At 40.8% G+C, this 27,712-nt stretch overlaps 1 protein-coding gene across 4 annotated transcripts in view; it reads right to left on the bottom strand.

Moving 5' to 3' along the window:
- Cdh20 (cadherin 20) overlaps nt 1-25,881 on the bottom strand; it is a 232,449-nt gene extending 206,568 nt beyond the window's left edge. For 3 of the 4 annotated variants that reach the window (XM_048443846.3, XM_048443847.3, XM_087906621.1), the window contains exon 1: nt 25,747-25,881. The gene's annotated coding sequence lies outside the window, so the exon portion shown is untranslated. The remainder of the gene's footprint in view (nt 1-25,746) is intronic. The other variant, XM_085688436.2, reaches the window with a different exon arrangement.
- Nucleotides 25,882-27,712: the final 1,831 nt, after the last annotated feature.

Genomic DNA, 27,712 nt, shown 5'->3' with positions numbered 1-27,712 from the left:
GTAAATGTTAACTCTCTAGGATGAGAATAATTGAGTCCCTATATAATTTCTGCAAATTTTATTGTGAATGATGCAAAGCATTGGTCTGAATAATTACTATAATACAACACTGACTTGGGAACAAACACAGACAGTAAAGATATGGAGATGTGGCTGCTGTAGAACATGAAAACTAAAGGCTACAGCTACTTCTTTCAGGAAGCTTCTGAAAATGTTTGTGAGGAGCACCAAATGTGCACTCGGATTTTAAAAGTTAAAACAAGATAGGACAAGTTCTGAATAATAGTTCTTAGAACACAGGGGGTCATTATGAAAATGTGGAAATAATGTTGGTACAGATATTTGGAGCAATGTAAAGTAGAGAATTAATGGTCCAGTGGATACCTTAGCTTTGCTTTCTGGAATACATTTTGCGATAAAAAAAATACTTGAAAAAAAATCCAGTGGAGAAATACAAGAATTGAAGAAAACATGAAGTGTTGCTGGAAAATTCAAACAGCACCACTACTGTGTTTTTATTCATTTCAAAGTAGAAATGTGGTGAAGAAAAGAGCTGACAGCCCAGGATAGACCAGAAAACCCACAGATCTGTTCATTAGGTCGGAGGGGATGTACCTGACCTAGCTGGGTACTCAGCAAGGCACTAGCTGTAATACTGAAAGACAGGAAGCCTCCGGCAGGGAGGTTGTGTTCTAGTGGGGCTGGGGTGAGGTGGTTAAGGCAAGAAGCACCAACACATAACAACAGCAACGTGTGTCAGATATCAAGAATGCCAGTTTTTTAAAAGGTAGCAACAACACAGACTAATAGAGGGGCTGAGGTTGCAGCTCAAGAGTCAAGTGCTTGCTTACATGGCTAAGGTCCTAAGCTTCCCACAGCACCACAAAGAGAAACCACAAACTGTGAACATGATAGCGAGACAGATCAGATATGACGGCTGTCCAGAGCAGCTGAGAGAGGAGCACATCTATGGGCTAGGGACTGATTAGGAAAAGGTGAGTTTGAGGGAACAGCAGGCGGTAAGGGCAGAGGCAGGACTGAGGACTGTGTCTGAGAATCAGAAGGCAGAATGACTGAACATGAACAGAGCTGGAGTTGGAAGGAAGGGTTGGCTAGGAAACATATAATTTCTCTCTCCTATTCAGCCTCTCTTCATAGAAGCCTGGGCTTATATGTAGAGGTAATTATCAAGCTTAGAAAAGGCTCAAAGACAAAAACAAAGACTTGATTTTATTTTGTTACAATGGTCTGATGATGTTTTTCTGGGCAATGAAAGACTCCTGGGTGCACATTCTAGGAAAACAGTTATTCATATGACTAAAAAAATATGTCCAGAAGTCACATGATATATGCCCCTTTCTTGCCTTTCTCCTTTTTCCTAACTGGAATATTTACACAGTGGCTGGAGATAAAGCTGCCATTTTGTAGCTCTAAGGACAAAAGCCACATGGAAAGGCTCACAGAAAGCATTTGGTCTCTTAAAGGCTGGAGTTGTACCAGCCCAGCACTGCCAGCCTCTAGACTTTCTGAAAAGGAGAAAAAATAGACCTCTGTTTAATGGTGATAGACTCACATCTTCTGCTTATTTGTGTATGATAATATGTAAGCCATTATAAGTGGGTTTTAGTCCCAGCTACCACAAGTGATGGTGGTCAAGATCAGTCATGCAGGGTTTATTTTCTGTGGTAGAGAGTTCTGTTTTGTGTTCTCACTGCAATAAGAAGACATTAATAGGTTTCAAGCAAAAGACGGGTATAAGCTAGCTTTATCTTGGAGACTTTTCTGGCTGCTGTGTGTAATTCGACAGCAAGGAAAGAATATGGAGCAGAGAGAACTCCTGGTAGACTGCTGGCAGGAAGGCAGGGGCTCTCCTTCCCGGGTTTTCTACACGCATTTCGGTGCAGTTTGTCTTCCAACATTAGGTGTTAAAATGGTGCCGTCTTGTAGGCATTCAGGTAAATTTCTAGGTGTCTGCCTGCTCTAGAGCCTACACTTCCAGACCTTGTCCACAGCCTTCAGATCCTTGATTTTTCTCCTTGTGACTTGCAGATGCTTGAATGACAAGAGTTAATGAATGGTTATGTGCTCTGCCTCCTTGCCAGATTTTGCCTGTCCACACCATTGTAAATCTCTCTCCACCTTATTTTCCCCCTCTTATTTCCTTTGCTACACATTGTTAAGACATTAGTCAGAGCTGTCAGCCAAATTGTTTGTGGGTCACCTGCCTTAAGAACAGTTCTAATAAAAACGAAAGGCTTAGAATATTGAATGGATTGAAATTTTTCACTACCCGTGAATTGCTGTTAGCCTGGAATTAAAATAGAAATCAAAGAGAATGATAACATAAGTTACCCCATTAGTTATTGATTAGTAAATGAACTCCCTTTACATATATATATATGTAAAGTTCATATATATATATATATATATATATATATATATATGTAGGGAATAGGAGAAAATAATTTCTCATACTGTAATGCAATGTTTATTTTAGTATAGCTCCTGGTAACAATAGAAGTACAGTTTTGGGGGTGTTGAGGAGATTGTTCACAAAAGACTTGAGTTCAGATACCCAGCACCTATGTGAAAATCCAGATATGGTATCATAGACCTACAGTTTCACTTGCAGGTAGCCAAAGACAGGTGTGTCCCTAGGGCGTGCTGGCAGCCAACATGGTTGAATCAGTGAGCTCTTGGTTCAGTGGGGGACCTTGTCCCAAAAGACAAGGTTGAGATTGATTGAAAACGACACCTAATGTTAACTTCTGGCCCCCGTATGTGCACATACACACACACACACACACACACACACACACACACACACACACACAAATGTACACACATCACGTTCACACACACACACACACACAAAGGAAGTAAAAGTTTTGAATAAATAACACATTTTATACAAGTACCTATTGTAGATGTCTAATTGCAAGACTGAGGCAAAGATAATCTGCATGCAAAAACCAAAGTCACTCAAATACTGCTGAGCCCTGTAGAGATCCCAGCACAAATACCAATGCCAGAAAAAAAGGTTTCGATTAAAATTTAGGACTGCTTTTTACCACCGCTCCACTTAGCTATTACCTACCAAGACATCTGAGAAAACAACCCTAAAAAAAAAATCTAAGCAAGAAAACAAAACCATTGATTGCTCTCTAGATGACATAGTGCATGGTTTTCAGTTGGAGACTGCTGCCGGACCTGTGCTTTCTCCATGGAGATGAATGAGGGGCAGTGACTGGCCGGCTGGGACCATGCCCCAGGAATAGTGGGCCTAGGTGGAGGATACCAGTAGGGAGGCGGCTGCAGAGCAGGAAGGCTGTCTTCACATGTGCGGAGACCTGCTGGAGTAAGCTAGGGAATTACTCTGTGTGGCACCCAACGACTGAAATAGAGCTGTAAGCAGAGCAGAGCGTGATTGGCTTCAAAGTGTCGGTAATTTCCTAAGACAGAGACTTTCTGGGGATGGAACAAAAAATGTAAAATGTACAAATCTGTTAAAGCCTTTGGTCTCCGGAAGACTTCCATGTTGCATGTTACATGTTGCCAGAATTTTCTGGTCTCATATTTTGAGATTCCAGTTTTTGGACAAAATGGAAAGAGAATAATTAATTTTATTTTGCAAAGGAAGAATCTTAAATATGCTCTCCCACTCTGCCTAAACTATACCCTACTATTATTTCCATCTGAGACAAGAAAGTTTATCCCAACAGTCCCTGACAGGTACCCACGAGACAGGAAGGAGGTAACTGTAAACTAGCAAAAGCCATTTCTTTGACAGAGTGGCAAACCTAACCTCACCCCTGGCTTTCTTTCCCTACCCACGTGGTGTGAGCTATATATCTGAGAACTTAATCTCTTCCTCTAGCCCGACTACCACTACGGCATGATTATTTTTAAGCTGAAATGACAATTAGTGCTTGCTTAACTTTGGAAGGCAACTAATATAGTTCCAGCGTCTAAGGCGATTGTTCAATCTTAAATTCCCATCAGAAAAATTCTTATTGTTGAAATGGTATCGGGATAAGCCCCTGGGAATGCAACAGAATGGTTACAGAAATTTGCTGGTGGTCCAGGTACAGAACTCCATAACAATCAGAACAATAAATGTCACTTACAAAGCATCCAGAAATAGTAAAAAGGGAGAAGGTACAAACAGTAGAAGTAAAACTTTCCTTTTCTTTATTTTCATAAATCACGAGGTTCCATTGATGCATATTTTATCACAGGACTCTTACCATATGTGATCTGAAGTTTCAGAGCATATCCCCGGGGACCACGGTTACTGGCATAGATCATCAAGAATTCCTTTTGCACTCCTCTCAACACCGCTGCTGCTCAGATTGAAATTAGCATCTTTTACAATGAAATACCAGTTGCTGTCACAAACTGATGTGACAGCTGGAACGAGAGGCCTGTTTATCCTGTTCTTCATGTCTTCAGTTCATTATGGTTTATTAAGATGTGTACTGTAAGTTCCTGAATGAAGAGACACTGAGTTTTTGCATAGTGATTATCATTTGAATGGAGTTCTTATGAAGAACCCATTCTCCAAGGAGGGTGGGAAGAAGTGAAGGTCAAAGATCAAAACCACCATTGCATTAAGTATCTCCTAGAATCCTTCAATTATTCTCTCAAAATATGTCCTATAGGATGGTTTTTCTCGCTTTCATAGTTTGAAACATTGTTTTCAATAAGGGACAATTATGACTCCACATGAACTGTCTCCCCAGGTACAGATTTCTACAGGTTATCTCATGATGTGGCCCTTAGTCATTAATCTTGTAACATGAGAGGTAGCTCTGTATTAAAGCAAGAATTCAACACACGTGTCCAGAGTCACCTTGCTGGCAAAAAGACTGTGTTCTAAATGTGCTGCTTTCTCTACCCCATGTTCGTGCAAAAGATGGTTTTGCAAACGTTTAATTTTTCAGCTATATCTTGGGAGGGGTGGATGTAGTATAGAGTCAACTATTCTATTTTCTATTAACATTTGTGACCAACATTTATCTTGCTCTATGTATTGAGGAAGGTAAAAAATACTTTATTTAGATAATCAAATTCTGTCCCTTTGGTGTCAGCATTTTTAATCTCACTTTTAAAATGCCTGAATTTGAGCCAGGTGGTGCATGCCTTTAATCTCAACACTCATGAGGCAGAGAGGCAGGCGGGTCTCTCTGAGTTCGAGGCCAGCCTGATCTACTAGAGTTAGTTCCAGTACAGTCTCCAGAGCTACAGAGAAACCCTGTCTTGAAAAAAAAAAAACAAACAAAAAACAAACAAACAAGCAATAAAAACCCCCAAAAGGCCTGAATTTTCTTAGTGATATGGAGAAACCTGTCTAGAAATATAAGAACAGAGCCAGGTTCACAGACAACAAGACCCTAACATAAGGGGACTGAACTCCTACCCACTGCTCCAGGACCTCATCCTCATTCCCAGATGGAAGAGAGACATTCACATAGAATGTGGCAACTTCTGGCAGTGGTGGTACTTATCATGTTTTTCTGGAAGCAACATTCTTGAATCTAGAGAGAATTCTCCTCTCCATTGTATTGTTGAGATCTATATCTTTGTGTCTGCCACATTTTGTACTAGTTTGTATTTGATTTTTTGTTGTTTTTAAACTGAGATGTAGATATTATTTAATGTATCATCTCTTCTTATATCCAGTGACACAAAACAAAGATAACTGATGTAAACTGACAATTGAATATGAATGGAGGTCCTCCTCTGCCTAGGAGAAGGAGTCCAGAGAACAGTGAAGGAGCTGGCCCTCTACGAGTGGATACAGCAGGACATGAATCTGTAGCCCTCTGCCCCTTATATGCTGGGTCATATTCTAGTTGGCTGCTGTGGTCTTTCATCAGTGTGTCAGTGGTGAGAATCTTAGAGACTCTACCAACAGAACAAGTTATGTTTGCAGGGTTCTTATCTCTGAAGAATGTTTTGGATCATGGGCAAGATAGAGCCTGAGTTTTCATTACTTAGTGTATTATCTTCTCTCATGTTCAGTACCAGTTGCTGATCAATGAGTTGTATTGATATCAGATAATTGATATCAGAACCTGAAAGATGTACTGCCTCCTTTATGGCACACAGGAAGGGCATATTTCCCAGCCTCTCTTGTCCTAAGATTACATCAATATGGCAGGAGTCTATTCAATGAAAGCCTTCTCAGCACTGACTATAAAGTGTTCCCAAAGACCAACTGTACCTTTGTCTTTGTTCCTCTATGACTTTGAGAGCAGGAAAGACTTTTGTTTCTCCTAACTAGGAGAGGTGGAGCCAGAAGGTAGGAACAGCCTAAATTTGGGAGTCACCACTAAGAAGACAAATCCTCGGGAGCAAGCTGTATTCCATTGTGGCAGGGGGACAAAAAGCACCTTTCTGTTGGGTTCATCTTCTGAGTCTGGGTGCTTTGCTAAGGCACATCTCATATTAGCTCTCTTAGTAATGATGGTACCCTTTGTTTCTGATTTGTAACCTCCAGTAACCCATCCATAATTTCTTCTGGGTGAGAACGCAATCCTTCAATGATTCACTCCATCTTCACAGTGACTGTGACACATCCAGGAAAGACCCCTGGTGCTTAATAGAACCTCTTTGGAAAGTAACACATGCTGCTAAGATGGAAATGGAGGCCAAGGTAACAGCAATAATTTTGTTAGAAGTTTATACAAAGATGATGAAATAAAATGGGAAAAATGGGTTCTTTGCATAATACTGGACAGACAGTGAATTCAATGGCCATCAAGACAGTATAGAGGCATTTCAGCAAGGAAGTGGGGAGATAGTAGTGCACAAGAACAGTGGTGTGGTGTTAGACTGGGGAGGCCATTGGTAATAGGATTGTATGATAACCTGAGTTTGCTTCCTAGAGCTCACTTGAAAAAGTTGGGCACAGGGCCAAAGAGATGGCTTGGTAGGTAGGAAGGCAGGGAGACACACACACACACACACACACACACACACACAGAGAGAGAGAGAGAGAGAGAGAGAGAGAGAGAGAGAGAGAGAGAGAAGAAAGAGAGAATGGCCAAGGAAACCAGTAAGTCTCCTCAATCAGGTTTGTCTCCTGTCTGAGCCCTGCGGAACAGGGAATGTTCTAGACACTTGGGAGATGTCTCCATTTCTATGATTACCAACTAATGGCATAACTTTTTTGTTGTAATCTTCATGGATCCTTGCAGGGGGAAAATGAATAATCTTTGGCCAAAAACTCATTGCAAGTTTTAAGAGAACTGTAATGGTGCACTCATCTGGAAGGGAAGCAGTGTGTTGTCTGTGAATTTCTTTTGTGATACCTGTGAAATTCTCCACATCTGAGGAGCTGCATGGGAAGCTGTTCCTTTTAACTTAAATGGAAAGAACTCTAGATGATTCTGGAGGAGGCCATGCAAGGCAAAGTTAGAAGAGAGATAAGATAAAATGTGTTTGCTCCAGTCATTATTCTCCCAAGTTTATTGACAGCTCTGCTTCTTAATTACAGCTTTGTTGACAGCTATTTCACTTTGCATAAAATCCCTTTTGAAATAATTCATACTCTAATTTGCTTTAGAAATAGAGACATGTTTAAAGGATGATTTTTTTTTGTTTTTGTGTTTTTAAAAGTGGTAAACACTTTGGAGACAATCAGACCTGAGCTGTGTCATCAGCATTTGCTGTTGGGGCAAAAAGTTCTTTGGTTAATCAATTCAAGAGCTCCTATTTTGAGATCTCAGACCCACACATTGAATAATCACAGGACTGCAAAGGGAATTGAATACAGGGTCAACAATAAAGCACAAACCACTGAGTTTTCTGAAACTCTTGACAAAAGGTAAGCCCAGTATTCTTCTAATGGATTCTACCCAGTTCAGGAGAGAGAGAAGTTGGAATGATAGAGAAGGGGACGTGTCCAATGGAGAGATCAAGCTGATACTGACTTAGATTCTTCCTACCTATCGATACTGTGTATACTATTGGGAAGAAAAGTCATCAACTGTCTTACTTAGCTGGAAACTCCAAAGACTGCAGACACCGATGATATGCCCATTGGGGCGATAGGGGTATGAAGTAAGAGGGTTAACTAATAGTGTTCTGAAAAGATATAAGGTCTTTTCTATAATTGAGAACTCATGTTTGTTATTGCAAACTTGGTCAAGAACTGTTAGCTAAGGAGACCATAAACCCTAGGGAAAAGCAATGTATATTTTGCTAAATGGGTAGTATTTAATTTTTCTAACTACTTATCCTTAAGACCATAGATTAGTGTGGCTGTCACTTCTGTAGCTTAGCTGCTTTTTATTCCTGTGTTAAAGCACCATGACCAAGGCATTTAGTTTGACTTACAGATTCATAGGTTTAGAGTTCATGGCCATCATGGTGGGGAATATGGCAGTGGCAGGCAGGCATGACTTACATCTTGATCCATAAGCAACAGGCAGAGAAAGAGAAAGAGAGAGAAAGATGTGTGTGTGTGTGTGTGTGTGTGTGTGTGTGTGTGTGAGAGAGAGAGAGAGAGAGAGGGGGGGGGGGGAGAGACTGGAAATGGCTGGAGTTTTTCTTTCAAAATCTCTACGTTGACCTCCAGTGATACACCCCCAGTGCGGCCATACCTCGTAGTCCTTCCCAGTTCTACCACCTGGGAGATACTGAGTATTCAAATACATGAATCTATGAGGACCATTTTCATATGAATCAGTCCACCATCTCCAAAAAGTTTCCTTCCCCTACCCCCATTGATTACAGATTTTAATACAGAGACCCATGATTGATCAAAGTTATGAGAATAACTGAAATGTGAGTTCCTTATCATATCCCCTGTCCCCAAGTCTCAGGCAGAAAGCAGAGGAAGGGAGAGGATGGAAGAGCCATAACATGTGAGGGCTGTTAGAACCTGCTGCAAAATGCTGTTTTCTGGGTATGACAGGGCCAGCGCACTCACAAACTCCCAGCAGCTGCAGATGCCTGCACAGCATCAAGCCTGTCAGCTTTCCTGCATGGCTGGGTGAGGTGTTCATAAGACCCTACCCCTAGAGAAGGATCTATTTGCACTCAGGACTGAGAAGGGGAAGAAAATCAGTTTCCTCCAGCTGTCTGTCCCCTGGAAGCTACCAATGCTCCAGTAGATGACCCTACACTCACATGTATGTGGGCAGCACTATTCTTAGTGGGTTGAAAGTAAATAAGGAAAATAAGAAAGGACATAAAATTGTTGGTGGGGGGAGCTGTACAGGAGGAATAGGAAGTGGGAAATGAGGCTATGATCAAAACATGTTGTGTACATATATAAACTTCTCAACAAACAAATAATTTATCTTTGCAAGAACAATCTACAAACTTGGCTACCTGGAGCTGAATTGTAAGACTTATTTATCTCTAGAAAAAAATAAGTTGCTGGAACCCATGATGACTTATATTCAATTCACCAAAACACTTCCTTAATCAACTATAAATCTTTTTGAATCTTTTATAATTTCAGATAATCTTTCTGACCTCTTCTGTTCTCTCAGTTAATGAAGATAATGATTACTGAATTAAACTATGTAATTAACCTCAGAGCTACCCAGATATCCTCTTTTGCCAGATATCAAAAAGAAATGTATGAGTAAAATTTACATTTTATTTTAATATTTTTATGTTACTTCAAAAACTCTACTTACACTTATAAATAAAGAACACTTGTCAAGATCTATGCTTTTCAATTTTTAAACAACAATTTTTTTCTGAGTTCTTTCCATAAATTGTTTATTGTTGAGCATGGCTGTGACTTTTCAGTATAGTTACTTATTTTTGATGCCTTCAATTTGGCTTAAATACTCTTTTTACCCAACACTGCATGTGAGAGATATTTCAGAGTTACCTTTGGGGTTCTCTATAGTGAAGAGAGGATGCAGGAAATAAGATAGAGACCCCTACTTTAAAGGGTGCCTAATATAATAAGAACAACCTGCAACAATGGTGCACTTCCTTTCTCTTCACACAGAGAGGCTATGGCACAGCGCTCATTCTGTTTCTTTCCTCTGTATCTTGTGGTCCTACTCTAGTTATTCGAGAAGCTTAGCCTATGCTATTTGTATACCAAGGGTATTCGGTGGTATTCTTGGGGTGGCATTGTATAAGATCCTCTCCATGTTTCAGAATTCGGAATGAGTTTAGCGATGGCTATAGTAATGGTTGTAACTTGCACCAAAGCAAAACATATGGAACAGTCAGAACATGGGTTGAGCAATAGTGAGAATCTGTACATTTTTTTTTTTTTTGCACTATTGGGACCTCTTTGGTGTTAGGCTTAGTGAATTTAGAGAGGGAAACATCTTTGTTTCCTTCTCATGCTGATCCTATTTTATACTGCCCAAATCCCCCAAATAGGCAATCAAGCCCTCCATTCAGAGGAGCTAGTGTAGGACTCAAGGCTCGCCTTTCTAGGCTTATACGCCATATTCCACAAACTTTATAGCTGAAGAGATCTTTCCTGTGCTTCATTATGGAGATGTCTGAGTTCTGATTGATAATACCCACTATCATGAAGCACATTGAGAACAATCTTTTTATAAAGATTTCCTGGTATGAAATAACCTAAAAACCTAGGGGAAGATTTGTGCATAAAACATAAGCTTTCTAATCTCCATTCCTTTTCACAAAGTTCCGGAAACATTCTTTGAGAAACACTTGACTTGGTGAAATGGTACCCTGATGAGCAAGTGCAAAGGTAAGAGGCACACCGAGGCCATGATTTCTGACGTGTCGGGATGGGCTACTGCAGGCTCTGAGCATCCAGCACCAAGCCATCCCAACAACTGCAGATGGCCCTGGTCACTGGCAGATATAAAAATGGGCATCCATGCAGCTTCCCAAACCCTAAACACTGAAGCCTCTTGACTTTTAGTAAAATAATTCCACAAAGAGCTAAAGAGGATTCGGTTTTAAGTTGTATAATAAACACCAGGGCCTTACTGCAAGAGACTAGATGCTTTGCAAGAATGATAAACATCAAATTACAAACTCCCATAAACATTCAGATGCCTGTAGGCACCAGAGGAGCAGTAGCTTTAGAAGGCAAATGCCAATCTAATTATCACCTGGAATAATGCTCAGGAAGCTGTAGTGCTGAAGACATCACTAGGTTCCAACTATAGAGTAGAAACAATCTTTAACTCCATCCTAGCTCCAAGGTGGCTGGATCTTAGGCATATAGGGAGAATGACTAAAGACAGATTTTTATTATTTGTTTTTCTTTTGGATTTTAGAGACAGGGTTTCTTTGTGTAGCCCTGGCTGTCCTGGAACTAGCTCTGTAGACCAAGCTGGCATTGAACTTAGATCTGCCTCCCTACTGTTTGGGTTAAAGGTGAGCACCACTAACGCCCAGATATTTTATTTTATTTTTTTGGAACTGAAATAATGAAGACAGAAAAGCAGTAGTAGTTTGGGTTTATGTGTTTGCATACACATGTTCATGTGTGTAGGTATGGGTGTATGTTCAGGTGGACTCCATGTTGGTGTCTTCCACAACTGCTCTTCATCTCATTTTTGGAGACAGGGTTCCTCCATGAACCTGGAGTTCACTGAATGGCTAGAGTGGATTGCCAGCAAGCCACAGGGATTCTGCTGTGTCAAAGTCAAAGTGCTGGGATTACAGGCAAGAACCATTTCTTTGGCTTTTCTATATAGTTTCAGGCAGATTGAATTTAGGTCCATATCGTCACACAGTGAGCATTTTACTGACTGCACCATCTCCCCAAACTGTGAGGAAATTGTTTTTAAAATCAGTCTGTTTTTTGAAACATGCAGTAAGATAATCATAAAATAGAAGATAACTCAATATGACAGAAGAGAAAACAATGTATAACGAAATAGTAAGCAACAACAGAGTGTTTACTGCCAGGTCTTCCTGGGGTTGTAGGATAAACGCTGGGAAAGTGGTTTCATGCTGCTTTGAGCGTGGAGGCCTGAGTTCCTGTTCCCTGAGTTCCTGATCCCTGAGTTCCAGAATTGCATCAAAATGCCGTTGTCAGTCTTTCCTTTACAGACATTTCAATAAGCACTAAAAATCTTGTTTTGCTCATTTACTTAGCATCAATTTAAGACAGTTTGAACTGTTTGAATGGAGCAACATCATTTGTAATAGAAAATAGCAAATAATTTTTGAAAGGATGTATTTTAGGCTTTGGAAGATGTTTTGAGTATTTGCATAAGTAGCCATATGTCTCAAACTCTGGAAATTGCCAAGATTTCAAATAAAATTGTGCATCCCTGATGAACAGATGAGGTGGGATACTGTAGTAGTTGACAAGAGACTTTGTAGTTTGGGGCAGAATCAGGTTCAAGCAGAAAGGCTGGAGTCACTGGCTGTGAGCTCCCGGGAGAGCCACTTACATCCCCTGTGACTCACTTCCTTTAGCTGTAAAATGGGATGGGACTTGCTTCTAGTTCACAGTGTTCTCTTTGATCATATGTGTCATGACTTACATGTTTATTTGTACAGGTGCAGATGCATATATGCCATGACACATAGGTGGGGGGCAGGCGACAACCTGATGCTCTTTCCCTTGTTTGAAAATGGGTCTTCTGTGTCTTTCCACCAACTATGTAAGGTTCTCTAATCTAAAAATCGGTGAGGTCCTCCCCATCTCTGCATCTAATCTTCCCACCACTGTTCTGGGACCTCAGATGCTCCCAGATGCCTCTGACTTTCTGTGAGGACTGGGGTCTAAAGCAAGGCCGTGCCTCTCACCGCTTTACCCACTGAACTATCTTGCCAAACTTTCATGGAGTTCTTCTCAAGAATACACAAGATCGTGTTCATGAATTCCTTTGCAATGGTTGGCACTACAAAGATTCTTATTCTATGTGGCCCATGGTAAGTCTCTTTTCCCCGTCTCTACACTGACTCCAATAACTGAGTGTGAAGGCTGGGGGAAATAATAGACCTGTTCCTCTTAATAAAATTAAAGTAGATTGCAAGGACACTAATAGCCTCTTCCAAGGTAAAAATTCTTCAGACACACTGAGTGCCGGAAATGTCCTTGGAAATTTCTGACCCATCCCCCTTCGTGATGTTTGTACTCTGAGGGGCCCCTGCTGCTGCCACCTCTCCACTCTGTAGTGCAGAACCATTTATCATTAGCAAGTTCATCACTGTGCTGAGATAAAATATGCTGCCATGAGTCTTCTGTCTGCTGACCCTGATCAGGCCCGCAAGGCGATGCAGAATAAATTGATTTTCTTTTTTAAACGAAGAGATCCCTTATACTTGAAGGTACCTATTTTGGTTCCTTTTAGTCTGATGTATGTCAGGTTTTCCATTTGAAGACCTTTAATCATTTCTCATGTGAAAACATGTGGTAGGGCTCTCTCCAGTGCCTATTTCCATAACTATGACTTAAGGAGAAAGTGAAGAGTGGAAGAGATCATATCAAGTGCACCTTGATCAAAATCAGAGCAGGGTTGCTCATGTTTGAAAATGTGAAATGAGCAGGTGTCTGGTGGATTGAGCTTGAATATTACCTCTCCAGCGGAATGAGCCTCGCGTACCCTTAGCTTCCATGCAGTTTGTTTTCCTCCCTGTCAGGTGGTTGTGTGACATTTCATCTTGTTAAGGCTGACACACGCCTCTTGGATCCTATGTCTTCATCTAGTATATTTGCCTTTATGGAATTACAAATTCCACGAAATTTGTAACTATGATTGTCATACAATAATGTGTGCAAACACGGTACTAGATAAAGCAAAAATGTAATATGCCTTCAACAGAGGAGCTAAGCCCTACACTGGGCAAACAAGATTTCACTGATTCCTTGAAGAGCTATTTATTGCTATGGACTGGTGGTGTAGTTCAGTGGTGCAGCACTTACCTAGAATGTTTGAGACTCTGAATTCCATCCAGGCTTGGGGCTGTTTGGGAAGGGCATGATATAACACATGTGGTCTTTGGTTTGCTCTTCAGTATTATATCCAAAAATAAATAATTTATTGATAAATGCGTTATACCATGAATATACTCCTAGGATTTGCAAAGCAGGAACAGGAGGATTGTGAATTTAAGGCTACCCTAAGCTAAAATACTGAGACTCTGGTTCAAAAAGCCCAAGAGACAGGACTGGAAACCAGAAGTAGAATGTTCACCTAGCATGATAGATCCCAGGTTCTATCACTAGCATGAAAAAAAAAGAGTTCAGAAGCATTGAGGCAGATATCACCCTAAGGAAATGAAAAGTTGTTCTTCTAGAACATTCTAATAGATCATCTACTAATTGGTTTGGAGGAAACTGTGATTCATTTTTTTCAACTGTGTTCTAGTCATTGTTGCTAGACTGAGGCAATCCTAGCAATCTCCCAGTCAATTTGGGCCCCCAAGAAAATGAACTTAGTGGGAAAGACTTGGATTTGGTAAAGGCACATTGACTTCATTATTGTCCCCCAACAGCTTATCTAATTTTTTTACAAATATATAATATGTACAAAAGTTATGTAGTATTTAAAAACTGAATACTTCCATCTTCAAATTGAAATGTATTCTTTAATATGCAAGCATGGAGTAGTTCTCAACCAGTGTTAGTTTGATCCTTTGGGACTTTTGGTAAAGGTGGGAGACAGTTTTGATTGTCCCAAGTGGTATTATTAGCATGTAGACAGGTATGTTGTTACATGTTCTCCAATGTAGAAGGTACTCTCCTAGGCAAATCAGTAGAGTACGATGTTATTAGTGATGGGGCTCTAAGAACTCTTATTAGAAGGAGGAAATGTGATTGAGTTATTAGATTATGTTGGGCCTTGAGTCTTGAGTTGGAAGCATGCCTACATTGATGCTTGAGTCTTTGTTTCAGCATGTGTAGTATGATACTAACAGTAATGTGGACAGAAAAGACAATTGTGGAATGTATGGGAGATTCTAAACACAGTATCTCAGCCATAGGTAATGAAATAATTACATAATGGTTTTTGTTATTGTATTTTCTTTCTTGCTTGTTAGTATACATTTAGTTGACATGAGTGAATATTTAGAAGTACCCAAGAAGTGCACAACTCTTTCATGTTATTTATTTGTGTGTGTGTGTGTGTGTGTGTGTGTGTGTTTAAAGAAACAACCAATGGTGGGTATGGTGGTCCATGTCTTTAATCCCAGCCCTTGGGAGGCAGAGGCAGGCAGATCTCAGTGAGTTTGATACCGATTTGGTTCACAAAATAAATTCTAGGACAACCAAGATGTTCCCCAGAGAAACTCTTCTTGAAAAACCACACACACACACACACACACACACACACACACACACACACACACAGAGAGAGAGGTAAATAGATGGGTAGGTAGGTTGATGATAGGTAGGTATATAGATAGATAGATGATAGATAGATAGATAGATAGATAGATAGATAGATAGATAGATAGGGAGAGAGAAAGATAGACAATAGATAGCTAGATAGAGAATCATTAATATAGAATTTGACTACCCAATGTTAGATAACTCCAGAAATGTCATGATGGCCTCTGTGCCTAATATTCTGAAATATTCCACCAAGATGAGATGCTGAACTACCAAATAGAGCAATTTTTATGATCATTCAAGGTTTTTATTTCCAAATATGACTATGACTCACATTTTTAGACTGAAATAAATATTACAATATTCTGTAGCTGAGCATGTAGGCTAAGATAAAGGTAATGCAACTAAAATGCTTCAAGCTAGAATATCAACAGAGATGTACTTGGTCATCAGATGTCATTTGCTTTACATAGAATTTCATGATTATAATGTTACTTAATCTTTATTTGCAAGATGAATATTCTTGGGAGTTCTTTCCAATTTGGAGAAAGTATGCTCAAAGATGTGCATTCTTATTCAGTACCCCCCCCAAAGGCTACATGATTCAGACTTTCAATTGTAATACTTGCTCTGATGTAATGCTTTTGTGCAAATTTGTACTCCAAATAAAGCATCTGCTATAGCAACTCAAGGGTTAACAAAGCAGAAAGCTTAGAATCTGCTGGGATAAGTTAATAGGTCAAATGTTTCTGAACCATAGGATTCCCAAGCTGAAATCCCAAACCACCATATGATGGTATGAAGCAGCTAGGTCTTGGGAGGTAATTGTGTCACAAAGGTGGGACTCTTCTGAACGAGATTAGTTCTCTTATATAAGAGCACCTGAAAAGAGTTTGTTTCTGTAATGTGTGAATACTAGGAGATGGCAGTTTGCACTCTCAGAAGAACATGATATGCCAGTATCCTGATTTCAGACTTCCAGTTTTCAACATCTGGGAAAACTAAATCCTGTTGTCTGTTAGTCACCCAATCTACAGTGCTCTGATGCAATATCTAAACAGGCAAAAATATAAGAAAATGTAGAAGCTTGAGTATGGAACAGGCAAAGAAATTCCTGTAGCATCCATTGGTTTCACTCAATCTTTCCATAGCTCTTAAACAGGTCTAAGATTTCCTTAGAAACAAAGACTGTTCTTTGTTTTGATAATATTAGCAGACTGATGAGAACCTTCCAAATTTCAATAATACTTTGTCACTGATTGTAATTGAACATGAAGAAGTGTAGCTGGAGACGAACTTGAACCTTCAGCCCTAGAATTCAAGAATTCATGGTACTGGAAGTTACCCAACATTATCAATATCTCCCAGCAACAAACTCTGTGACCTACAACAGAGACCTGCCTGTGAGATATAAAATAGTGCAGTATTGGCACAAGCATTATGGAAGTAATCAACCATTTGCAAAATTGGATTTAAGGCCCACTCCATACCTAATACTGCTTATGTGCTTATGTAGACAAGAACCTAAGACTACATAGTTACAGACTTAGGGCAAACCAGCAACTATTATTCTCCTGAAGGGACATAGCAATAAAATAACTCGTAATGACATAATGTTCTGTCCACATAATGACTCCACAGATAAGTGCATCACTCATACTTCATCAGATTTCTTCTTGTGGTAGATGATAATTAACACAGATACTCACAATTGGATAATGTACAGATACTGAGAGACTTTGAAGCACTCTGTTATAAACAGATGCCTTCACCTTTGAGCCTCAGGAATCCATGCTAAAGAAGGGGTAGAAAGATGTATGAGCCAGAGGTGATGGATGACTCCAAGGAAATGGTGTCTTCCAGATGCTGTAGAACTGATGCACACATGAGCTCACAGAGATCATGGGAGTATGCACAGGACCTGCAAATGTTGAAGCCAGACAAAATCCCTGCACTGCAAAGGGGAAGTGGAAGCAAACACCCAGTCTTAACCAAGAATCTACCTGCCATTTATACCTGCTGGGAAAAGGAAAGTCAGTTTTCTTCAGTGAAGTGTCACAGATATGTCAGCACATCCCAGCGAAGGCTCCATGCCCAGGAGTAGAGGAGCAACACAAGCACGCGCCATAGTATTCTTGTGGACTTTCTGCTGATTTGTTTTGTCTTACTGTTTGTTTGTTTGTTTGTTTTCCTTCTGTTTATTTATTTTGACTTTCTCTTTTGTTTTGGTTTTGAGAAATTTTGAGCATGAACTTGGGTGAGTAGAGAAATAAGGAGAATGTGGGATGATGTGGGGGAAGAGAAAACGTGATCAAAAGAAAATAATTAAATAAATAAAAAACCTTTACAAATCTAGATAAAATGTCTTTTAAGTAAAATTCCTTTTGCCAATTTATCATAAAATTATTGAATGAAATGATATCTGTTGGTTTATAAACACATTATGACAGGCAAATCTGCCATTTGTAATATATACAATTTACCTCTTTATTTGGACTTGACAGACATTTCCTCGACATTGACTTTATCATGGATATGCTATAAAATACACTGTTCTTTTAGAGAACTATATCAATTATTTCATTCACAGATTTTAAATAAATGTATCTAAAATATCTATACTTGGGTACACTGAAAATGTCTATCCAAGAATTATACAAGTCAGATTTAAAAAACTATCTTTTAAATTATTGGTAGGACGTGGAAATCAAAATTTGGTTTGCACAAAGATACTACGCACAGAGTAAGTGCTCTGTACCACACGTCTTTCTGTGCTTTGACCACGGCACAGTAACAACCTTCTCTGGAAGCAAAGGGGAATTGAATTTTCATGCTAATTCTACTGGAATTTCTCCTGACTGCTGGATCCCAATTAAACCAACATATTACACTATGTACTGTTCTCTGGAAAATGCCAAAACCACCTTGCTCATTCAACATTTAAATGAGGCCAGACCTTAAAAAACATGAGATACAATTTACTTAGAACATTTTAGTTCCTCAGATACACCTGTTTTTTAAACTTAGGATGGATAACTAAGGGAACTTATCTTCCTGTAAGGCATGTGCCAGAACAGGTGTCTGGAAGGGCATGGCCACAATGACATCACATGACTGGGAAGCCTGCGGTTTCCCTGGTGCTTACAGATGCTACAAGCAGGGCTGCAGTTTTGTAGTTGAGCCTGAAAATTGGCCACGTGTCACAAAAGCTGTGTGACCACCAGATGTAGCCCTTGCCACAGAAGGAGATGATCATTTATTAATTGCCCTTCAATTACTTAATACAGAGAAGGACAAGTAGTAATTTAGTGAATATGGTCTGATTAGGACTCACTGCTTAGAAGGTAGGTGCTTGACAACTAGAAAACCATCAAACAATAGCATCTCCTTTATTACAGAGAAATGTTGAACATTTCAAACTGCTTATTTGGATATAAGCACATTCAGTAGCCAAGCTACAATTAAAAATATCAAAATCTTTAAGTTGAAGCTTTTCTACTCTCTTATCTACTCCTTGCCCACACTAGAATATTAGCAATAGTTACTACAGTTATTTGTGCACACATCTTTCCTGTTTAACAAAATAACATGACCGTTTTGGAATCTGGCTTTAAATACAGTAAATACATCAAACTTGAAGATGTCATGAATTTAATTTTATTTACATTATAAAAAAGCATGAAACCTAAGAGTCTAGACTTCAAAGAAACATTACTTGCTGTGGGACAATGGTCTGTACCCTGTCACTTGTATTTTAAATGAATGCTGATTGGCCAGTAGCCAGGCAGGAAGTTATAGGCGGGACAAGGAGAACAGGAGTATTCTAAGATGAGAAAAGAGTCAGTAGGCAGTTGTCATCCAGACACAGAAGAAGCAAGATGTAACTGCCTCGCTGAAAAAGGTACCAAGCCACATGGCTAACACAGACAAGAATTATGAGCTAATATGAGTTATAAGAGTTAGTAAGAAGCCTGAGCTAATAGGCCAATCAGTTTATGATTAATGTTGGCCTCTGTGTGTTTCTTTGATACTAAACTGATGTGAGATCTGGTGGGACAGAAAACCACTGTCAACAATTACTGAAATGAAAGGGCGGTCTATCGGGTGGCAAACAAGATTCACAAAACACATAACAGATGAGGGATTAGCACTCAAGGATTATAAAGAACTTGTGCAACCAAACATCAAAATGTAGGACAAAGTTTAAACAAGCAAAGAGAGGACTTGAACAGACTGCTTTCTTAAGAGGAAATAAAAACAGCCAACAAGTAACTGAAAGGGTGCTCAACATCTCTACTTATTGGAGAAATGCAAATTGAAATCGTTACATCCCTTTAGATCAGGGTTTATAGGAAAACCATAGGTTTTCTGAAAATTACAAGAGATAATAAATGTTCACAAGGCTGTAGATAAAAGGGAATTCTTGTAGATAATTGGCAGAACATAGAGTGTAATAGCTATTATTGCAAAGTAGCATGGAACTTCCCAAAGAAGCCAACTGGGGCCAGTATATGGCCTTGATACTTTCTTCTGTGAGAACACCAAAAGAAGTGAGGTTTTCACTTTGTAAGGATATTTTCACATATGTGTACACTGACATCACAACAGTCAATGTGCAGAAGCAGCCCAGACAAAACAACAGGTGAGTGGGTGAATTGGAGTGCATGTTTGGGAGTATATTATTCAGCTTTTAAGGGTGCACCTAAAGAACATTCAGCCACATGAAATGCACTAGACACAGAGAAGAATAATGCATGATCTTACTTATATAACTGTAGAATGGGGAAAAAGAGAAGCATAGAAACAAAAAGTAAAGCATCATTCACTGGAGTCAAGGCTGAGGTGATGACAGATGTAGGTAAAAGGATACAAATGTGTAAGATAAGCTAGTTCAAAGCCAGGATCGGTAACTTAGAGCATCAATGAGTGAATGATGGTGGCTGCTCTGCCAGCAGGAAGGTAGGTAACTGTGGGAGATGATGGGGATTTTCATTTTTTTTCCTCTAGAGTAAGGGTGTTACTCTTTGTACATGTGTTATAATGTACTGCTATTTTTCTTAAATATTATTTAGCTTTTTAAATGATCTAAAAATTTTGAGAGCTAGGACTGAATCTCAGTGGTAGAGTATTTTCATAGTACTTGAACAAGTACATAAGATAAAACACTGTCTCAATCTTGGGAGGTAGAAGCAGGTGAATCTCTGCGAGTTTGAGGCCAGCCTAGTCTACAGAGCTAGTTCTAGAAAAGCCAAAGATACACAAAGAAACCCTGCCTCAAAAACAAAATCAAAAGCAGAAAATAAAAAAAAGAATATTCTATAAGTCAAAAGGTAAAATTCTAGATAGATATGAAGGAAGATCTAGGAACTAAAACCGTAATCTCTCTTATAATAGATGTCTCTTTTTTCTTAGGAGATAACTATATTCATCTGCATATGTTCTAAATTCAGATTGTCAAACTGCCCTAAAAATTTCAAAAACAAACAAACAATATCAAAAGCATCATTCCAGGAATTCCAAGTATGTTTTTATTACACTCTGTTCATGTATTTGGTGTTCATATATGTTTGTGTCTGTGTGTGTATTCACACGACCCAGCATGTGTATATGGAGATCAGAAGATAACTTTCAGAAGACGGTTCTTACTTTCAACCATGTGGGCCAAGGATCAAACTTAGATCATCAGGCTTGGTAGAAAGCACCTTTACCAACTGAGCCTTCTTGCAACCCCTGTGTATACTGTTGACATGGGTATTTTAGAGAGGGACTTCACCTGACCAGTGCTTATGTCTTTTGGGGAGATGAGTGGAATTATTGAAGCCTTATTTACTTTAAAAAGCAACCAAGGTTATAGCTTCTATACTCTTTCACTGTGCATTGATGCACTTCCAAGCCAATTGCCCTCTAGTGTATGATCTCTTAAACATTTGGACAGTCTTTGAAGGGAGTTGGGCCATTTTCATTTTGTGTTGTATTAAGCAATGCTTTAAGTAGAGTGTTCCCAGGGTTCTAAAATTATCAATCTATGTGTAATTAAGAATGTTCTCAACTAGACCATCTTGGTTAACAAGAGAGGGGTGGATTATTCTGGAAAACTATTTAGTGAGCTACAAATAGCAATTAAATGTGAAAAGACTAAATTTCTCTTTAAAATGGGTTGTTGCCATAAGTTAACGTGGCAATGTGACTTTCTATTTTTAATTGCTGTAGAAAGTGCATTTTGTAAAGATGAATGTTTTTTCCTGCTGAGAGCTAGATAGTTCCATATTTTGGACCATTTACATTTTGTAACATTCATCAAGTGTTCTGCCTTTGTGGTATCTTTTGATTCATAGTGTATAAGAAATGCAAAGGTTAGAAAAGATACTGTCATCTTTCTTAAAAAGAGAGACAAGATGAATATCGTGGAGAAATTGAGTATTTCTCTCCATGAGATTGCATGACCTTATCTTATTTCATTATGCTTTCTCTATAATCATGCTTTTTATTCCCAGAACAATTATACTTAACATTGACACTTAAAGATAGTCCATTTTTAAATTCAAGCTGAAGGAACTTCGATCCATATTCTATGCCAATATTAGGATTGCGGAAGGTTGCAATCTGATGAATACACAAGACTCCAGTTGCATGTCTTGACCACCATGGGTTTCCTGCCATCTGTGATCCTAACATCTGTCTAACAGACAACTGTTAGACATCTAACAGTGTCTAAGGAACTGATAACAGTCCCATGTTTTAGTAAATAACACTATGTCACAGTGTGTTGCCTCTAATAACTACAGATACTCAACTGCTTTAACACCTTGGTCATTCAAAATGCATTTTTTATCTCTAAATTACAAGGGGAAATAGAAAGGGGGTGTCTCCGATGCAATGTGAAATATTAGTCACTGCACAATTTATTTGAAAAAGAAAATTAATAAATGGCAAGAATGGAAAGTTTTCTCCTTGAACTTCAAATCTCTGTGGAAAAAAAGTGTTGGAGGAGAACAAGGGTCTGGCAACATTTGTACATATTTTGATTGAAACACTGGAAATAACTCCTAATATTTTCCTAGCTAATATTAGTTATTGAGTACAAGCATTGATACTATAGCTTTACATGCTGGTTTTAAAAGATGAAAAATCTTGTCCCCAGTCAAAATAGAAGGTGTAGGAGGGCACATCGTGACTCTCTGCTCTTCTAAGACTTCTTGTCCCCTGAAACCTTAACTGTGATGTTTTGGAAGTGCCACCATCAAGAAAGAAAGAAAAACAAATGAGCCTAGCAAACGCCACTTTCTTCTGTCCCCAGTTGCTCTTATTTCTGTTGCTTTGCAACCCTGATGGCAGCATCGCAGGTCAGAATGAACAGTCAGCTGTGATATTCCAGTCACATCACCTCACAACGAAACCTTTATCCTGTGTTTACAGCCCTCTTTGGCAGAGGCTGTCTTGCTGTCTCTAAACTAAGAAGAACCGCCCTTTGGCTCCTCTCAGCATCAGCTGCCTGAGTTTCAGGCTGGGATGCCAACAATCAGACTTCCTTTTCTCCCAAAGTGGACTTCTACTTTTTTAAGAGTGAAAAGACCTATTCTCACTCCCCCCGACATATTCAGACTGATTTATGTCCTAACCAGCAGCTCTTCCTTCCGTATCTCTTTACATTTTCTCTCCTTCCATAGACCGGTACTACACAAACCACATTTAAAGTCCAAAATTGTACGAACACATAAATAAATAAATAAATAAATAAATAAATAAATAAATAAATAAAATGCTTAAGCAAACAGTACTCACCACTATGAAGGGAAAAATGTAAGAATTGGTTTATGGGTGGAAAGAAATCAAGGCAACCTTTCTATTACTTCGCCACAAGGGAAAGACATAAATGATTCTCAGTGGTTCTCTTGATGAAGTCCAGCTATTGATTTAAATCCATTGACAGCTGTAGACTGAGAAGCTCCAGAACTGGAGGAAAATTGAGAAACACCCCGGGGTCTGAAAGCAGACTGCTGAATCCTCTGTAAGAAGGAGAGAAGTCCTTCCGGAGCAAAGGTCAGGAGCAGACACTACCGTCATTAAAGTCTCCTGATAGAGGTGGCCAAAGAGCCTTGCTTAGACACCTCAAACCATCTGGCAGAGTCTCCTGGAATCTGCGAACACAGGACAACCAATGCTGGCTCCTTAGCCCTGTGCTGCTCCACTGACCACCTGAGAACACTTAACTGCTCTCTAAAGACTTTGCATCTTATTCCCCATCCAGTCTTGAAACCCTAACTGACTTCTCTTAAGGATCCTCAGTTTTCCCTCTCAACCCCCAGCACTTCCAACAGTGATACTGCCTCATAAAATCTTCCAGAAGAGAAAGGCAGAAGGGGGTGGTTCAGTAGTACAAATATTGATTAAATTCCCACAACAACTCTCTCCAAATTAAAGATATTTTTGTACAAGTATGCACAAGAATGTCAAGGATGCTAAGTCATTTTTATGATTGTACTTTGCTTTCCCATTTTAATGCCCCATTGCCACATGGCACACATGCTAAAAATGTACCTCTTTAACCTGCAAGGTAGCAAACTTTTCACAGAACGTTAAGATTGTGTGTTTCATAGACTGTCCTTTCTCAGGATGCTCAAAGCACTTTTAAAATTCAAAGTCAGACACCCTGCCTTGAAAGTCTTCCCCCCTCCCCCGAAAAAAATCCAACAAAGTTGGACCGTGCTATGAGAACAGTCCTATCAGCAAATGCTGCTAAGTGCATTGGCAAATCAGAAGCGTAGGAAAGGTCACACCAAAGTCAGTGACCATAAGCACCACAGACTCTAATATTCCAGTGTATTATTCGTGTCCCATTCTTGCTTCATTTGTCTCTCTTCTCTGGCAGGAAAGGATGTGGCCAGCTCCGAGGCTTGACCTCATCTCCTGCGCTCGGTAACTGCCAGGCTGTTCTCCCTCACTCCTGCCTTGTTTTCTGCTTCATCAGCAGGGCCAAGACTGCACCCTGGAACGGATGTGATCAAGGGCTAAGCCAAGAGCAACCAACCTCATGTGTCCTTGAGGCTTCTTCCTGTGTCTAAAGGGAAGGTTGCCCCTGCTAGGGAGCATACTCTCAAGACTGAAGGGGTCATGTAACTGCAGGCAAGCGACAAATCCATGCTGTAGAAATAAGGGGGAAGCTGGGTCAAGTGCAGGGTGGGCGAAGGCTCTGCCTCTGTCTTAAGAGACAGGAAGGCAAGTGCTTAGGAATGCAGTGAGCAACTAGAAGCACAAGAGACTGGGCATTACAGTTAGGACTTTCTGTTGTTCTGCTCTCAGCTGGATTCAGTTCTCGGCCAGATCCCTGACCCCAAAATTCTGGGGGCATTTATTTCCTTCGATGGAGACAGCTCAGAGACCTGAGGAAGTCTGGGTACATTAAGTGGGGGACAGCGGCTGCAGACTCAATTTTCATGCGATTATAGAGGTCAAACCCCAGTCCTTCTGATATCCATGCCAGTTAAAAAAACAAAAAAACCGGTATAAATAATAATCATTGCAATTCCACAGTAAACTCTGAATCTACCCACTATCGAACTACTCTGTTCTCCCGTGCTTCACTTGCTCCCTGCGTAGCTAGGTTCAGCTCGGAAAGGACTCTGGCAGCCTTGAAGCTGCCCTCCACATTCCAGCTGCTACAGCGCGGAGGCCAACTCAGTCTGCCTTGTTGCCTAGGACAGGTTGAGGCTTTGCGGAGGCGTTTTCTTTGAAGATCTGAACGTTTCACCTTATCTGACCCGCTCCACTCGCCCCCTCACCTCCCGGTTCTATCCAAACACCACCACCAGACAAGCAGAGCTCAAACCACCAGCGCGCAGTTCAGAGCTTTCCCAGGGAGCTAGGACTGGAAGACAAGAAATCCGGGGAGTTGGTGATGTCCGGCAGGTGGCAGAGGCTAGAGTCACCACCACATTCTCCTCCCACCGCCAAGCTCTGGAGCGGGGATGCCTCGCACCCCAGAGCCACGATCGGTCTGTAGGTGCTTGCACCTCCCCAAAGCCTCAGGCTTGGATACTCTGCTCCAGGCACAGCTACCTCCTTGGAGACTCGGGCAGCCTCTCTTTCGGCAGTCTGCGGGAGACACCACTGACTGTGAAAGAAGCGAAGGGCCTGAGTCAAGCGCCTGGTACCCCGCGCTCCCCTTTTCACAGTCACTTGGTGCGCACATTCCAGGTACCCAGCGTACAGCACAGTCTACCTGCCCTGCTGTTTCGCTGCGCAGTGCTTTTCTGAATTCCAGGCCAGTACCCTACTTGAGGCGATCCCCTTTTGACCCCTTTCCCCCAAAGTCCCAGAAAGTGGAGCATCCCCTCGTACCCTCCCCCTTACCCCCGACAGCGGATAGTAGAGGAGGAGAAGGTGCGGCGCGGAACCGAAACGCGCGGCGTGCTCGTGGCTTTTCCAGAGTGACCTCCGGTGTGTGGGGACAGACGCGCAGAAACCAACAACCCCAGCCTCTGATTTACCTGACAAAGCCGGAGACTCCCCAGAGAGATTGAGACTCCTCCGTGGCGAGTGTCCAATTCACATCGCTGCCTTCCTCTTTGGGCGAACGTGTTATCCCAAGTCTCTTCTCCCCAGCTAGCGTCGCTGCCCCCACCCCACCCCCCTTCCCCCCCCAAGTCTAAAGTGTCACAGCTCTGCTGCCTTCGGATGTTTCCAAAGTCTCCGCGCAATCGCTAGGAGTTGAGAGCTGGTGACAAGCACTGCAAACCCGCTGAGTCCGAGGTTCCAGCTCTCCTCCGCGAGAGTGAGAAGAGCCGCCTGGTCCTCCTGGTCACAGGCCCCGGAGCGCCGCGCGCGGTCCGCTTCTTCCCCTCCCTCGCGTCTTCCCTAGCCCGAGTGGCTGCCGCCTGCCTGTACCACCGGTCCTGGTTCCCCTGCTCATGAATATTCTGACAGTGGCTAATGCTGTTGAAGTAAATTGAATTAGCCAATTGGTGCCAAGAATGTGCGCTCGGTCCTTCTTTCTGAGCTGTCTGGAACCCCACCAGAAGAAAGCAATTAACGTCCCGTTGGCACCCTGTGGTTTAGACCAGCGAGGGGCAAAATGGGTTAATTCCTTAAATGCCATTTTAAAACTACATTTAAATATTTAACTCCTTTATTGGATGGGGGAGTTAGAAAGTCCTAACCCAGAGTGGAATGAAAGAGAACAGAGGGCAGGGGGGACGCTGGTGTGTGTGTGTGTGTGTGTGTGTGTGTGTGTGTGTAGGGGTGCATCTAAACTTTGTCAGGAAGTTGAGGTAACTAATTTTACATAGACTCTGGGTTCCGGGACAGAAAAAGAGAGGTACCCATAGAGGAGATGGGTAATAATCCAGGTTGACCTTGAGGATGCAGAGTATCCCAACGATATTTTCGGAAAGGAGGGTTGCGGGGGAAATGGCAGAGGGGGCCTGATTCCGGGCGTGTTTAGACAATGTTACCATAATTTTTTTTGTTGTTCTTGTAACAGTTTTTAAAGTTTTCAGCCTATAGGTTAAGTAGGGACGATATAAAGCCATCCTAAGTGTCCCACGTTTCAGGAAGGCTCTATGTAGCTCGTGACCCTAGCACAAAGTTCCAAGTTTGATCCCCAAAGCCCACAAGAAAAAAAGATGGAAGCGGTAGGTAAAGACAGGTGGGTCCCCAGGCTCACAAACCAACCAGCATAGCCTTCTGGGTTAGGTCCAGGACAAGGGACGATCGTGCTTCAAGTCAATCAATCAGTTACTTAATCAATCAATCGTCAACCAATTAATGGGTGCGCAGTACCCGGGGTTGGGGGACTACTAAGCCTAACCTTTGGTCTATACATGACCAACCTAGAAGGCACTGCCTGCTTCATAGTTCAATCCTTTTTTCCTGGAGTCAAATAAAACCTGTCTAGAAGGAGCTTCTCAGGTCGGAATCACACCCTGAGTGGGAAGTTACTGATAAAGGAGGGGCTATTGGCTGCAGCTTTGGAAATGCAGATGAGTAGACCCAGCTGAGAATTTGCCGAGTTCTGCCTCTCTGTGTCCTTCCAGTCCTCTAGTGAGAGCATTCAGGGTTTCCTCCCCATGACTGAGCTCCTAAGTACAGAAACTAGTTTGGTTGAATTAGTGTATTATCAAAACATAGACTGTGTAAATGCCTTATGGCAAAATGATCTATGTAAACAACCAATAAAAATATGTACCTAAATAAGCACTACAATCCCCAGATGTAGGACAATATTAAATGTTCTAGTTAATGAAATGATGCCATATTTCTGACATTTCAGGAGGCCTAGAAGCAGAAGTCATATTTGTAACAATATAATTAGTTATCAATACTGAGCAGCTTATGGTTACTGAGAATTAGTGTGATGGATTTCTGTAACATGAGTCATCTTATTTAATCTTTCTAAATATTATAATCAGAATCTGTTATAATGTTGCACAATTTAACAAATGCAGCAGGTGAGGT

Source organism: Myodes glareolus, chromosome 5, assembly GCF_982192425.1.
Source record: "Myodes glareolus chromosome 5, mMyoGla1.1, whole genome shotgun sequence".
In the NCBI taxonomy this organism is placed as follows: Eukaryota; Metazoa; Chordata; class Mammalia; order Rodentia; family Cricetidae; genus Myodes; species Myodes glareolus.
This window is presented reverse-complemented; position numbering and strand designations above follow the sequence as displayed.